Source organism: Acomys minous, assembly GCF_964271855.1.
Source record: "Acomys minous genome assembly, chromosome: 19".
Lineage (NCBI taxonomy): Eukaryota > Metazoa > Chordata > Mammalia > Rodentia > Muridae > Acomys > Acomys minous.
The window spans coordinates 2,498,674-2,511,444 of NC_140499.1; the positions used below are offsets into that span (position 1 = coordinate 2,498,674).

The following is a 12,771-nucleotide window of genomic DNA, read 5'->3' on the forward strand; positions in this document are numbered from 1 at the left end:
GCAGCATCAAGAGCATCCTTTTGTTCTACAAAATCCTCCCAGTGGTTGATGGTATCTGTATCTTGATTTTGGCTGTTCCAGTAGGTATGTGGCAGTGTCATATTTTAATTTTAATTTTCCTGCTCTGTATATGATAAAGAATATTTTTCATATACTCAGTTCTCATTTATGTATCCTTTTCCTTCTTTTAAATTTATTTATTTTGTGTGTGCTCATGTGGATACATACATGCTCATGTAGTGGCCAGAATTCAAATAAGTACATTATTCACTTTTTGAGGCAGAGTATCCATCTCCTCAACCTGGAGCTCACTGATCTAGCGAGTCTGGATGGCCAACAAGCTTTCTCAGGCCCTGGGGTTGTAAATATGTGCCATTACATCTAGCTTTTACATTGGGTACTAGGAACGGAAATTAAGTCCTTATGTTTGGTGCCACAAGCACTCATTGATGCTTGAGCCATCTTTCCAGCCCCAGCTGTTTTCTTATTGGTGAGGTTTAGTAGTTCTTACTAATTTTGAGCCACAGTGACTGAAAAAAGGGCTCTTTGTAGTTGGTTAACAATGTTTTATCAGGTTTTACAAACATGTCTCTGTGTTTTGTAGCCTCTTCTCATTCTCTAGACATGGTTGTTGCCTTTTTTTGGTTTTTTTTTTTTTTGCCCTTCTTCTTTTTTTGTTTTGAGACAGGGTTTCTCTGTGCAGCCTTGGCTGTCCTGGACTCACTTTGTGGGCTAGGCTGGCCTTGAACTCAGATATCCACCTGCCCTTGCTTCCTGAGTACAGGGACTAAAGGAGTGTGCTACCACCGAGCAGCTAACATTGTCTTTTACGGGGTAGAAAATGTTAACTATATCCAGATTATCCATCCATTATATGCTTTATGAGTTTGTCCTGTTACTCCTGTGATTCAGCGTCTTGGGTGCTTGGAGAAGTTTTAAATAGTTATGTTATAAGTTTCACATTTAGATATTGATCAGCTTGATTGCTGTGAAGAATGTGGGTCTGTGTATGGATTCCAGTATTATTTACCTACTTATTTATTCATCTATATATTTATTTATGTATTGTGTATGGGTGTTTTGTTTTGTCTGTGTCTGTGTCAGTGCACCAAGTGTTTGATTGCCTGGCACCCTCTGAGGTCAGGAGAGGAAGTCGCCTCCCCTGAGACTGGAGTTCCAGGTGGTTGTGAGCTGCCATGTACGTGCTGGAAGTTGAACCAGGCCCATGCTCTTAACCACTGAACTACCTCTCCAGTGCCTAGATTCATTGTGTTGGGGAGAAAGATGCTCTGCAGCATGGTGCTCTGTGCTCCTGCATGTTCCCCTCTCCTTCGCTAGTCTCACAGTTGATTAGCCCAGCTTCACAATCTTGAGGTTCAGCTTTCTCTCTCTTAATATAAGTTGGCTATTCTGGATCTTTTGTGTATAAACTTAAAAATCTTGGATTCATTTTGCTAAGTCCCGTAAACTAACTTAGTGTTTTGACTGAGATTGAATTAAATCTTTTGCTCAGTTTGGGAAGTGGTGGTGTCTTGATAGTATTGATTGTCCCTGTATGTAGACTTGGGAAACATCTCATTTATTTGGTTCTTTGACTTTAGTGTGCCTTGCTGACTTGGATCTTGAGTGTAATTTGGATTTATATCACTTTTTCATTTGTTTGGGTGCTGTCTTATTCTATTTCTCATTGTAACAACACCTTCAAGACTGGGCAGTTCATTAATATCAAAGTTTTTTTGGCTCCCGGCTCTTAGACTGGGAAGCTTAAGAGCATAGTGCTGCTTAGTGTTTGGTAGCTCTGCGGGCTTTCTTGCTGCAATGTGCAGTGGTCGAGGTGATGGTCACACATATGTCCAACTCAGTAAATGCTGAAGATAATCTTGCTTTAGTAAAATGAACAGATGGTAAGCGTACAGCCTTGATTGGTTCTGACAGCTTTGTCTGACTAGACATCTCTGTGACTCACCCTAGTCTGAGCCTCTTTACCCTCATTCCCTCAGGCCATATGCCTATTCATTTTCCCCTCTCTCCTCTTACAGCAGTTGGTTTCCAGCTTCTGTTACGTAAGTAAGTGTGACCAAGCCAGGTGTAGGGGCTCATGCCTGCAGTCTCAGCCCTTCCAGGTGGCTGAAACCTGAGGATTACGTGTAGTTCTAGAGTAGCATGTACTATGTAGTGAGTCTCAAAATCAAGCAACGGGCCCGACATTGCCCCCTGCCCTAAAAAAATCTGTGCCCATGATTTTTTAAAGTGTGTTTTTTAGCCTGTATTCTGTTGACTGTGATGACATATGAAGACTGCATTGCTATTCTAGCAGGGCTCCTTTCTCCTCCCACCACATTGACCACTGACCACCTGTGTTCCCTTCAGGCTGGAAATGCTGCAACTCAGGGCTCAAGCAGCCCTCCTACTTTATAGTATCCTAGGTAGCTGGGGCTTTGCTATATCACCAAGCTGTGCCAAGCAGTGCCCTCTACCCTCACCTCTCTCTTTCCAGATAGTTTGATACACCCCCCCACCTCCTTCTCTCTTTTCCTTCACCACTGTGGACTACAGTGGTCTACTTAGCCTGGGTGTTAAGAGCTTTAAGGAGGTAGCTACCTCATTCAAGGAATGTCATCCCACCCAAGCTATATTTTGCTTTGTGTTCTATAAAAGTACTAATTGGAGCTTGGATCCTTTGCCCAGAGGCTTTTTCCCCCCTGTTGATTATTATTATTGTTGTTGTTGTTGTTTTGTTTTTTGTTTTTCAAGTCAGATTTTTTTTTTTAGTCTTGACTGTCCTGGACTTGCCTTGTAGACCAGTCTGGCCTCTAACTCACAGTGATCTGCCTGCCTCTGCCTCCCAAGTGCTGGGTTTAAAGGGATGATTCACCACAACCTGCCTATTATTATTTTTTTTAAAGACATCATTTCATGTTGTCCAGGCTGATTTGCCTCTACCTCCTGCATGCTGGTATTATAAGAATAAACTACTGTGTCTGGCTCCTGTGAACTTCATAAGACAATTGGTGGGTTTTTCTTTATTATTATTATTATTATTATTATTATTATTATTATTATTATTATTATTAATTTTGGTGGGTTTTTCAAAGGGACATTTTGTGAGCAGCACCATCTCTTTTCCAGGTACGTCTTGGTAATGGCATTAGACTGATCTTGGTGACATTGCCCAAGTGGGTAGCATAGTCTATGATGCTGTTTTCCCTGTCAGTGCTGATCATCATCAGGAGCTTGTTGGACATACGACCCGAGATGGGACCAGTGCTTCTGGAGTGGGAAGGTGGCTCAGAGCTCAGAGCCATAGTAGTGTGGCAACTTTCATGGACTGAGATGGCTGGCATTTGCCATTTTGTTCCCATGAGGTCTCTTCACATGGGGGCAGTGGGTAGCTGGTCAAAATAGTAGTATCTTGTTTGGGTTGATCTTAATACTAGACCTATGTGATTGCTTTGGTTTCTGGTGGTGATAATGCTTTGAACCATTGTTGGGCCACTGGCCAGCCAGCACAGCACAGACTTGCTTCTGTATCAGTTGATCAAAGATCAACTTGATTTTATTTTTTTGTTTGTTATTTTGAGACTGGGTTTCTTTGTATAGCCATAGCTGCCCTGAAACTCACTCTGTAGATCAGACTGGCCTCAAACTTACAGAGACCCACCTGCCTCTGCCTCCTGAGTGTTGAGATTAAAGGCAACAGCCCAGCCAACTTGACTATCTTAACAATGGTGCAGAAAAGTATTAGTCATATGACTTCACAGGGTTGAGAGGAGGAAAATCCTGTTCCACAGACTTGAGCTTTGTGTGTGACCAAATGGCCTTGTTTGGTGCAGGGACCACTCCTTGTCTTTGGTATTGCCTTCAGGAGCTAGGTGACCTCAGCATTGTTGTGACTGTTGTACTGGTACTCCTTGGTACTGTCCTCTTTACATGGTGTGTATCATCCACTGTTGGGTATTGTCCTTGTAGAAATGATATTTTGGATTTCAACTTGGCACTGTTCTGAGTAAAACTACAAGATGCTGTAGTCTGTTAAACCTGAGTTGATAGCTGCCAGGGGCCTCTCACAGTGTTTATACCTGCAGAGCAGCTTGCCGCCATTACCATCCCTCCCTGGCTAAATTTCACGACTTTTACACAGGAACTAGCAAGTTCATGATTAATTTCTTGAAACATGGGGCTAGTTTCTATTTAGCATTAGAACATTTTTGTAACTTAAAGGAACTTGTTTGTTCACTCTGATTGTGAAGTGAGCTCTTTGCTGAGAAAGGAAGATTGATTCAACAACAACTTGGTCTATATAATGAGAAATCTGTCTGAATAGCAAAAACAAAAATAAACTAGCAAAAGACTCCAAAACAAACAAAAAACATAGAAAACAAAGATAAAGAAATTTAGTCTCTTTTGAAAGCAGAATATGTAATACATGTAGCAGAATCTCTCCTTCGGAGCTTTGCCTCATTCCTGTGGCTCAGGACGATCTGGAACTCACCGTTCCCAGGGTACAGAGTGGCGTTGACATGGGTTTATAAGTGTGTGGCAGTGCCCTACCGAATCTTGTTTTGTTTATGCTTGCCTGTACTTTGCTGAGAGGCCAAAGTTGTGTTCTCTTGCCTCCACTCCCAGGCCTTGTCCATGCTAGGGAAGCCTTTGACTAGTGGAGCCCTCCCCAGCTCCAGGTCGCTTGGACTCTAGTGACTTCACAGCATACTGTTTCATTCCATAGTTTCAGTTTGGAGTGTCCTTTAAGAGTGTTAGTAGTTTATATGCAGCCATTTGTGTTTACTTGTTTGTAGAAGAATTCTTGCTTGTACTGTACCACTTCAGGAGCTGCCCTAGTTATCTTTAATTTGATACAGCCTATAGTAGAATATCCGAGGAGCACCTAGCCCTAGGCATGCCATCTTGGACAATGTAAGAAATCTAAGCATGAGTATGTGAGGGAGCCAACATGTAGCATTCCCTCATGGTTTCTGCTTCGATTCCCTTGCCTGACCTCCCTCATTGATGTAATGTGACTGGAAGTGTAGTCTCACCCTTTCATTGCCTAAGCTGCTTTTGATCGGAGTGTTATCACAGCAGGAAACTCCGCTTGTATGTTTTCGGGATTGTCAGTCGCTGTCCAGTATTCTGTAGAGTATGGTACTCATCCAGGCTTATCTGTAGCTCTGTATCCTGTCCCTGATCAATTTATCCTTCTTTAGGCTTTTGATTGGCTTGATTCCTGAGCTGCCTCCTATAGGTAGCACTGCAAAACAAGGCATAATGGGGATGGGGTGGATGGTGGGTTGGGGTGGGGGATGATGGTAGTCCCTTGGCCTGAGTGGGGTCGGTCTTGTTCTCTGTTCTTATGCTGTGACACACTGTCATTGCAGTGTGTTCTGTGCATCCTAAAAGCTGCTCTGCTCTGTTTGTATCAAGTGTGTGAGACAAGGTGTCAGTAGTGAAAGTGACCCTGAAGGTCTGCCTCAACCGCTGAGCACTGAGATTACAGGTGTGTCCCACTGTACTTGGGTTATGTGGCGATGGGGATGGAGCCCAAGTCTTTGGACATTCTAGGAAGCATTCTACCCACTGGGCTCCATCCCCAGGCCTTACATATTAGTTTATTAGCCTAAATTTATTGTGTTGTTTGTACTTAAGATTCTCTGAATTATTTTGAAAGGTTGATGTAGATCTAGGTTAGAGAACACACAACAGACCCAGAGCTGGTCAGTGTACTGTTTCCAAGGTTGTTAAAGGTTGTGCTGGTGAATGACATCATCATGTAGTATCCATTGGCCTGTGGAGCAGAGATGAGTGTAAGCTTCAGACACTTTTCAGAAAGCTGCCTGGAAAGAAAAAGCAGGTTGTGGGCGGGAGGGAGCTATGGAAGCAATAGTCCCTCTGCTGGTGAAAGGAGAGTGGCTGGAGATCACACTTGGGAGAAGACTCTTGAGAAGATGCCCATAGCCTAAAAAGTGTTTACCAACATCAGTGAGGCCCTGGCTTCAGTCTCCAGGATCACTGAGAAAGGAGAAAGAACATGTTGTGTATATACAGGATTCAGTGGATGAGGGAAATGTCTACAAGCATAGCAATTCTCCGTAAAAGCTGGAGGGTAGAATGGCTCACATTGTACAGGCCTGGAGAAGACAAGTACACTGCAAAGAATGAAGGTAGCATCCAGAGGAAGGTCCTTAAGACCAGGACAGAGGGTGACAGCAGACTACAGCTATGTGAGGTTTTCAGTACAGCTAGCCCAGACTATAATTATATTGGATTTATTCCTGAATTCCCCTCACACTATTATCTGTTTGTGCCAGTTTGGAATTAATTGTATGCAACAGATTTTAGGACAAATAAATGCAGTCTATAGTGCGAATCTTTTATCTTGAAGCAGTGAAAGGTTTGTCTGAGATTCATAGCAGCTGAGGGAAGGTAATGTAGGCATTGGGTGCAGGAGGATCCACATAAGCCTGTTTGTGCTGCAGCAGGACAAGGTGCCACTGCTTCCCAGTGCTGCTGCTTCTGCAGCTGTGAACTAAGACATATTGAGCCATCAGTGCTTAAAAATGCCTCATAGCTCCAAGTGGTGGTGGTGCATGCCTGGGAGGTGGAAGCAGGAACATGTTGCCTGCTTGATCTTGGCTACATCGCTGATTTGAGGCTAGCTTGTGATACTTGAGACTTTTCTTTAAAACCTAACATAACAAAAGTTTTCATAACTAGATGTGATTCAGTTTGGAAAATGTATGACTTTGAAAGTTCCAGCTTTGGTTTTTACATACCGCAGTAACCCAGCTTTCCTAACACAGCCTTACTCTAAAATAAAGTTTAATAACACTTTAAAGTTGTCTTCTGACTTCCTGATCCTAGAAAGTTTTAAAGTTAATTTTTGCTTTTACACCTACCAAAGAAACGTTATGTTTCCATGCTGAGTCACATATCCCACTCCCATGTGACAAGGGCAGAGTCTGTTCTCATAAGCTATTTGGATTTGTGCCTTGATTTTCAAATGAAGGTAAACTCAAGAAAACCTTTTACTCTGTCTTTAACTAAAGCTCCTCTACTCCATCCTCAGGCCCATCATTCTGAGGACTCCTGGGAATTGTGTCAGGGTCACCCTTAGTATCTTTTGTTAGTCAGCTTTTGAGCTGCATGGCACTTCAACAAGGTGGGCTTGTTTAGCACACAGAAAGCCACTGTGGGCCTGGGGATAGGCAGGCAGAACTTTGGAGATGATCCATAAAGGATAAGAAATACTAGAAAACATTAAGCTACAACATGGCATGATGAAACAGCTCCTGGGACTGGGCATTCTGCAGCCCTGGGTAGTCTTTGCTAGATTACTCAGTATGTAGTTAATAAGAGAACAGGGCCTGAGAGTAGGTGACTTTCCCATTTTATGTGACCTGATAGCTTTGCCCTTAGAATTTTGACATGCACTGAAGACCTATTTTGTTGTTTTTTTTTTTTTAAATAAATTTTTATTAATTTATACATATTACATCTCAGTTGTTAGCCCATCCCATGTATCCTCCCATTCCTCCCTTCCTCCCACTTCCCCCCTACTCCCCTCCCCTCCCCTAAGTCTGTGTCTGAGGGGGACCTCCTCCCCCTGAATATGCTCATACGGTATCAAGTCTCTCCTTGGTGACCTCTTATCTTTCCTCTGAGTGCCACCAGGCATCTCCGTCCAAGGGACATGTTCAAATATGGGGCACCAGAGTTTATGTGAAAGTTAGATCTCCTTCTCCACTCAACAGTGGAGAATGTCCATCGGCTAGTCCGGGTAGGGGTTCAAGGTTTTTACTGCCTATTTTTTCCTTGGCTGTTGCCACAGTTTGCGGAGGGCCCCAGGGCCCAGACTCGCCTGTAGTTTTCCAGGACCCACTGGGTCCTTCCATTTCCTCTTTCTCCCAGGCTTCTCACACCTAAAGTTTCAATAGGATGTCCTCCCCTCTTACCCACTATTCTGGTAGGTACAGTTTTTCATGGGGACGTACACCTTGGACTAGTGTCTCGATATAAGTGAGTATATACCATTTAGCTCTTTTTGCTTCTGTGTGAACTCACTCATTATGACAATTTCTAGTTCAATCCATTTGTCCACAAATTTTGGAAATTCCTTGTTTTTAATAGCTGAGTAGTATTCCATAGTGTAAATGTACCACAGTTTCTTTATCCATTTGAAGACCTATTTTGTTATCAGCATGTCTTAGAATTTTCTAGTTATTGTGGATTTCTGTTTGACTAATTTTTTCTGCTTTTTAAAAATTTCTTAAAAATAAATGAACTGAGGAATCCTTACTAAAGCTATAATGTCAACCTCTGCCACTATCTGTTTGATGATGATGATGATGATGATGATGATGATGATGATGATTATTTTGTTCCTGAGCCTGATTTCCTGGCCACTCCTTTATTTGCTAAACTTTTTCTGTTTTTGTGTTTTGACACAGTGTCATAACTTGGTACCATTAGGTGTTCTGTTACCTATGTAGCATGCTGGCCTTGAACTTGGGGCAATCCTCCTGACTCAGATTCCTTACTATCTCTTGTACACCCGCCAGCTATAGAAGCAATTAACAACTGCCAGGAGAGGGAGAATTAACCCTCCCTAGGCATGCATGCCTGATTTGTTATCTAATACCAAGTGGCAACTCTAGAGACATACATGCAGGCAGCACTTGGCTTCAGTGATACAGCTGGAACTGACTGGGGCAGCAAAGTAATGAGGGAAGGACAGATGGACACAAAGTCTGAAAGCTGGGATCCATGCTGTCTGCTTAAGAGGCCGAAGCACCAGAAAGCTCAATGCATTAGTAGGAAGATGGAGTTATTACTTACAGATGAACGAGGAGCAAATGTTCAGGGCATACAGGAGACAGGTTTAGCTAATTTAGGTAGGAGCAATCTCTGAGAGGAAGAGTCTTCAGTCTGGGGAGAGAAAGATGTGGTGGATTTTTTTCTGCACACACTATCAACATCCAAACAGGAACCAAAAAGGAAGCTTTTGCGTGCTTCCACGGGTCTGAGGCTAGGTCCTTGGCATGTCTGACATATGTTGACAACACGTTCACTCAGAAGTTCAATCAGGGCTTTCTCTCGACTGACTCAGCAGGTTGTATGTATGTATGTATGTATGTATGTATGTATGTATGTATGTATATATGTATTTATTTATTTATTTTTATGTGTTTGTTGGCTAGTTTCTTTGGTCAACTTGACACAAGCTAGGTAGAGTCATCTTGAGAAGAGGGAACCTCAATTGAGTAACTATCTCATCACATTAGCATATTGGCAAGTCTGTGGGGGCCATTTTACTGATTAATGATGTGGGAGGGCCCAACCTGCAGTTGCCAGTGTCACCTCTGGGCTAGTGGTCCTGGCTTGTATTTGAAAGCAAGTTGAATGAATCGTGGGCAGCAAGTTAACAAGCAGTCCTCCGTGGCTTCTGCTTCAGCTCTTGCATCCAGGTTTCTGCCCTGACTCCCCTTCATTATGGACCACAACTATAAGAGCACTTTCCTCTCCAAGATGCATTTGGTCATGCTATTTATGTCAGCAGGAGACAGCAAAGTCATACTGGATGTATGTGAGCAACTGTTAAAGAAGAGGAGGCTATGAATGGTTCGGAATAGGAAAGAGAGGGAAATGATGTAAGTATATTTAAGTTTAATGAAAAAACCTAAAAAAAATTTCTAGTGACTTAATTTATAATACTCAAAAACTTGTGCCAGCTGCACATGTGCTTAGCTATACAGATAAGTTTCTAGATTGATCTTTCTACCTTTGCTGTGAAAGCAGATGATGAGAGAGAAAAGCAGTTGTGGCTTAACATTAGTCATTTAGTTGTGTTTACATGCCATGTTCTCAAAGTAAATACCCTGGTTTGATAGGACTTCATATGTCTGCTTCAGAATTTATATTCCTAGGTCTTCCCTGCTACACTAGAATAATTTTAGAGCAGTAGTGGCACACTGGGTTAATAAGAGTCAGTTGCAGAACAGGTGCTGTGACAGCTACTCCAGTCACTGGTGTAGTGCTCAACAGCCATAAAGAGTGTTTAGAGGGACAGACATGGCTCTACTCATGATAGACACTAAAAGCAAAATTCATACTATTTTCATATTTGCTTGTTTGCTCCATAATCACTTAAAAATGTAAAGCTATTCTAAGCTTGGAGGACATAGAAAGGCAGCTTGGATGTGGCCCGTGGGCCACGGTTTGCCACCACGTTGGCAAGATTGAGTAGCTTTCCTTTTATTAGTTAGGCAATTGTAGAATATTGCAAAACTCTGGCGTTTGAAGCCTTTGTTTGAGGGAGGGTCTCACTATGACACCTAGGCTCCCTTCAGCCTCACAACCTAGGATTGGTTAGATCACAGACGTGTCACTGCAACCTGCTCCAAACCTCCGTTGTTTTGTATGGGAAAGGAGGCCAATTACACTCATTGTGAACAGCACTTTGCTTTGGCTAATAATGAGCATAGAAGGTTTTATAGAGCTAGGAATGCTGGGAACCATGGCTTCCACATTAGTGACCTCTGTTCTTTCTACAGTTACAGCAAACTCACACCTGCACAGTGTGACTCTGCATATGAATTGGTTGCTTAGGACCTAAAATGTGTTCTTCATTTAAAGTACGATGATAAATAGTAGGTGCCTTTACTATGTAGCTGAGGTTTATACCACTGGAGTTTAAGGTGGGAAGTTCTGAATTACCATCCTGCTTTCAGGTGGCTGTTTGCCTTTGTGAATAGGTCCTGTTTGGAGAGGAGGAATTGATTGCCTATGAAGGGTTTGAATTGTTTACAAATATTTTCTTCCCTTCTTTCCTGACTTGCAGTACTACACTGAGTTGGACATTCTTTTTATTTGTAAATGTTTATTTCATTTCTGTTCATGTGTGTAACTGTGGGCATATGCACACCACAGTGCATGTGCAGATATCAGAGGACCACGTTTACATGTGGTCCTTGTCTTAGATTGTTGAGCTGCAGTCACTGGTTTCTGCACTGCATTCTTGGGCACCAGGCCTGTGCCTGATTCTCCTTCTTTGCCGTTCCTGTCACTTTACAGATGCCCACCAGTACAGCTGGCCCTCTACTGCGTTCTGGAAATTGAACTCAGATCTTCAGGCTGATGTGGCAGTTACGTTTACCCACTGAGCCCTGGCCTGTGGGATACTCTTAATTTTTAAGTTAATTCCAGAAATTTTGAAATGTATTTTTTCATGTCCCAGACGTTCACTGTCAATCTTAATTTGCTTTAATGTTTTGAAAGGGAAAACTGACTTCATTGTTTCAGACATTACTAAATATGAGTATTTCTTGTTGTACATTAACTAAAATGACAGCACCCTTTTTTTGTTTTGTTTTTGAGGTGCAGCTTTGTGTAGACTAGGCAGAACTTGAACTTACTGTATAACAGAAGTTCTGATCTTTTCCTTTGCTTCCCCAGCACTGTGGTTACAGGTATGTTCTCCCCCTGCAGTGTTGGGGCTGAAGCTAAGGGCTTTGTGTGTGTCAAGCAAGTACTCTACCAACTGTACATCCCACTACTCTCCCTGCACCCAGCCCCTTTTGAGACAGAGTTTTAACCATATAAATAACCCAGTTTGGCCTGGAACTTGAACTTCTTCTGTCCTGGTGGTGTGTCTGTGCAATCCAGCCCAATATTTTCTTGGGATAATTGACTTTTAGGAGCACATTATTCAGTTTTTGATTATTTTCGTTTCCTGGGAATCTCTCAAATGCTGATTGTTGATTTAATTTCACTGTTAGCACATCTGTTAGGCTGCTCTGTTTGATAATATTCAAATCTTTTATTTAGCCTTTCCTGATTTTCTGTCTTCCTTTTGTCAGTTAGTGAGAATCAGATACTCAGATTTCTTAGCCATTTGGAACACAAGTTTTATTTCCTTTCAAAACTTAAAAAAATTTATTAATTTTTATTTAATGTGCATTGGTGTTTTGCCTGCAGGTATGTCTATGGGTGTCAGATCTTGGAGTTACAGAGAGTTGTGAGCTGCCATGTAGGTGCTAAGATTGAACCTGGGTCTTCTGGAAGAGCAGTTAGTGCTCTTAACCTCTGAGGCATCTCTCCAGCCCTTGAAACTTTTTTTCTTTGTATTTATTTTGAAGTAATGTGACTATGTTATTGAATGCTTAGTGTTTTGTCTCCATGTGGTATTGATTTTTTTAATATTCTCTGCTTTTACAATCTTCTCTATCTGATATTTTTGCTGTCATGTCATCTTTCTCTGGAGTGGAGCCTGTGTTTTTCTCTTCATTTTGTTTTGGTGAGATCTGTTTTATGTATGATGTGGAGTAGTTTTGATTGTTCATTTAGTTTCAACCTCTGCTTTGGATTAATACAAAAAGTTCATCTTACCTGCTTACTGCTTTGGAATATAAAGTTAAGCTCTATGGTACAGGCCTTCAGTGCACCACCCACCTTGAAGTGCCATGTAAGAGGGGTTGCCCAGGCGCAGTGTGTTACTTACAGTTCCCATTTCCTTATACTGCTCTTCCCACTGCATTGGCAAATGGGTTCATCTGGTATAAGAACAGTCCTTATACTGCAGGACTACTGGTTATTAATTATTTTACCTTTGTATATGTGAAAGAAAGCCATTTCATCTTCTCTGCTGGCTAGTTTTATATCAACTTGAAAAAACTAGAGTCAGCAGAGAGGTGGGAATCTCAGCTGAACGATGCTTCCTTAAGACAGGCTGCAGAGAGGCCTTTAAGCCAGTTTCAGAACTAAAGATTGATTGTGGAG

The 12,771-nt window shown here is 42.1% G+C and overlaps 1 protein-coding gene across 4 annotated transcripts in view; it reads left to right on the forward strand.

Moving 5' to 3' along the window:
* The window catches only part of TBL1XR1 (TBL1X/Y related 1), a 152,832-nt gene that overhangs the window by 25,946 nt on the left and 114,115 nt on the right, over positions 1 to 12,771 (forward strand). The window contains exon 1 of one of the 4 annotated variants that reach the window (XM_084769784.1): positions 2 to 84. The exons of the other annotated variants lie outside the window; for them this stretch is intronic. The gene's annotated coding sequence lies outside the window, so the exon portion shown is untranslated. Of the gene's footprint in view, position 1; positions 85 to 12,771 lie in introns of those variants that run through there. 4 annotated transcript variants of the gene reach the window in all.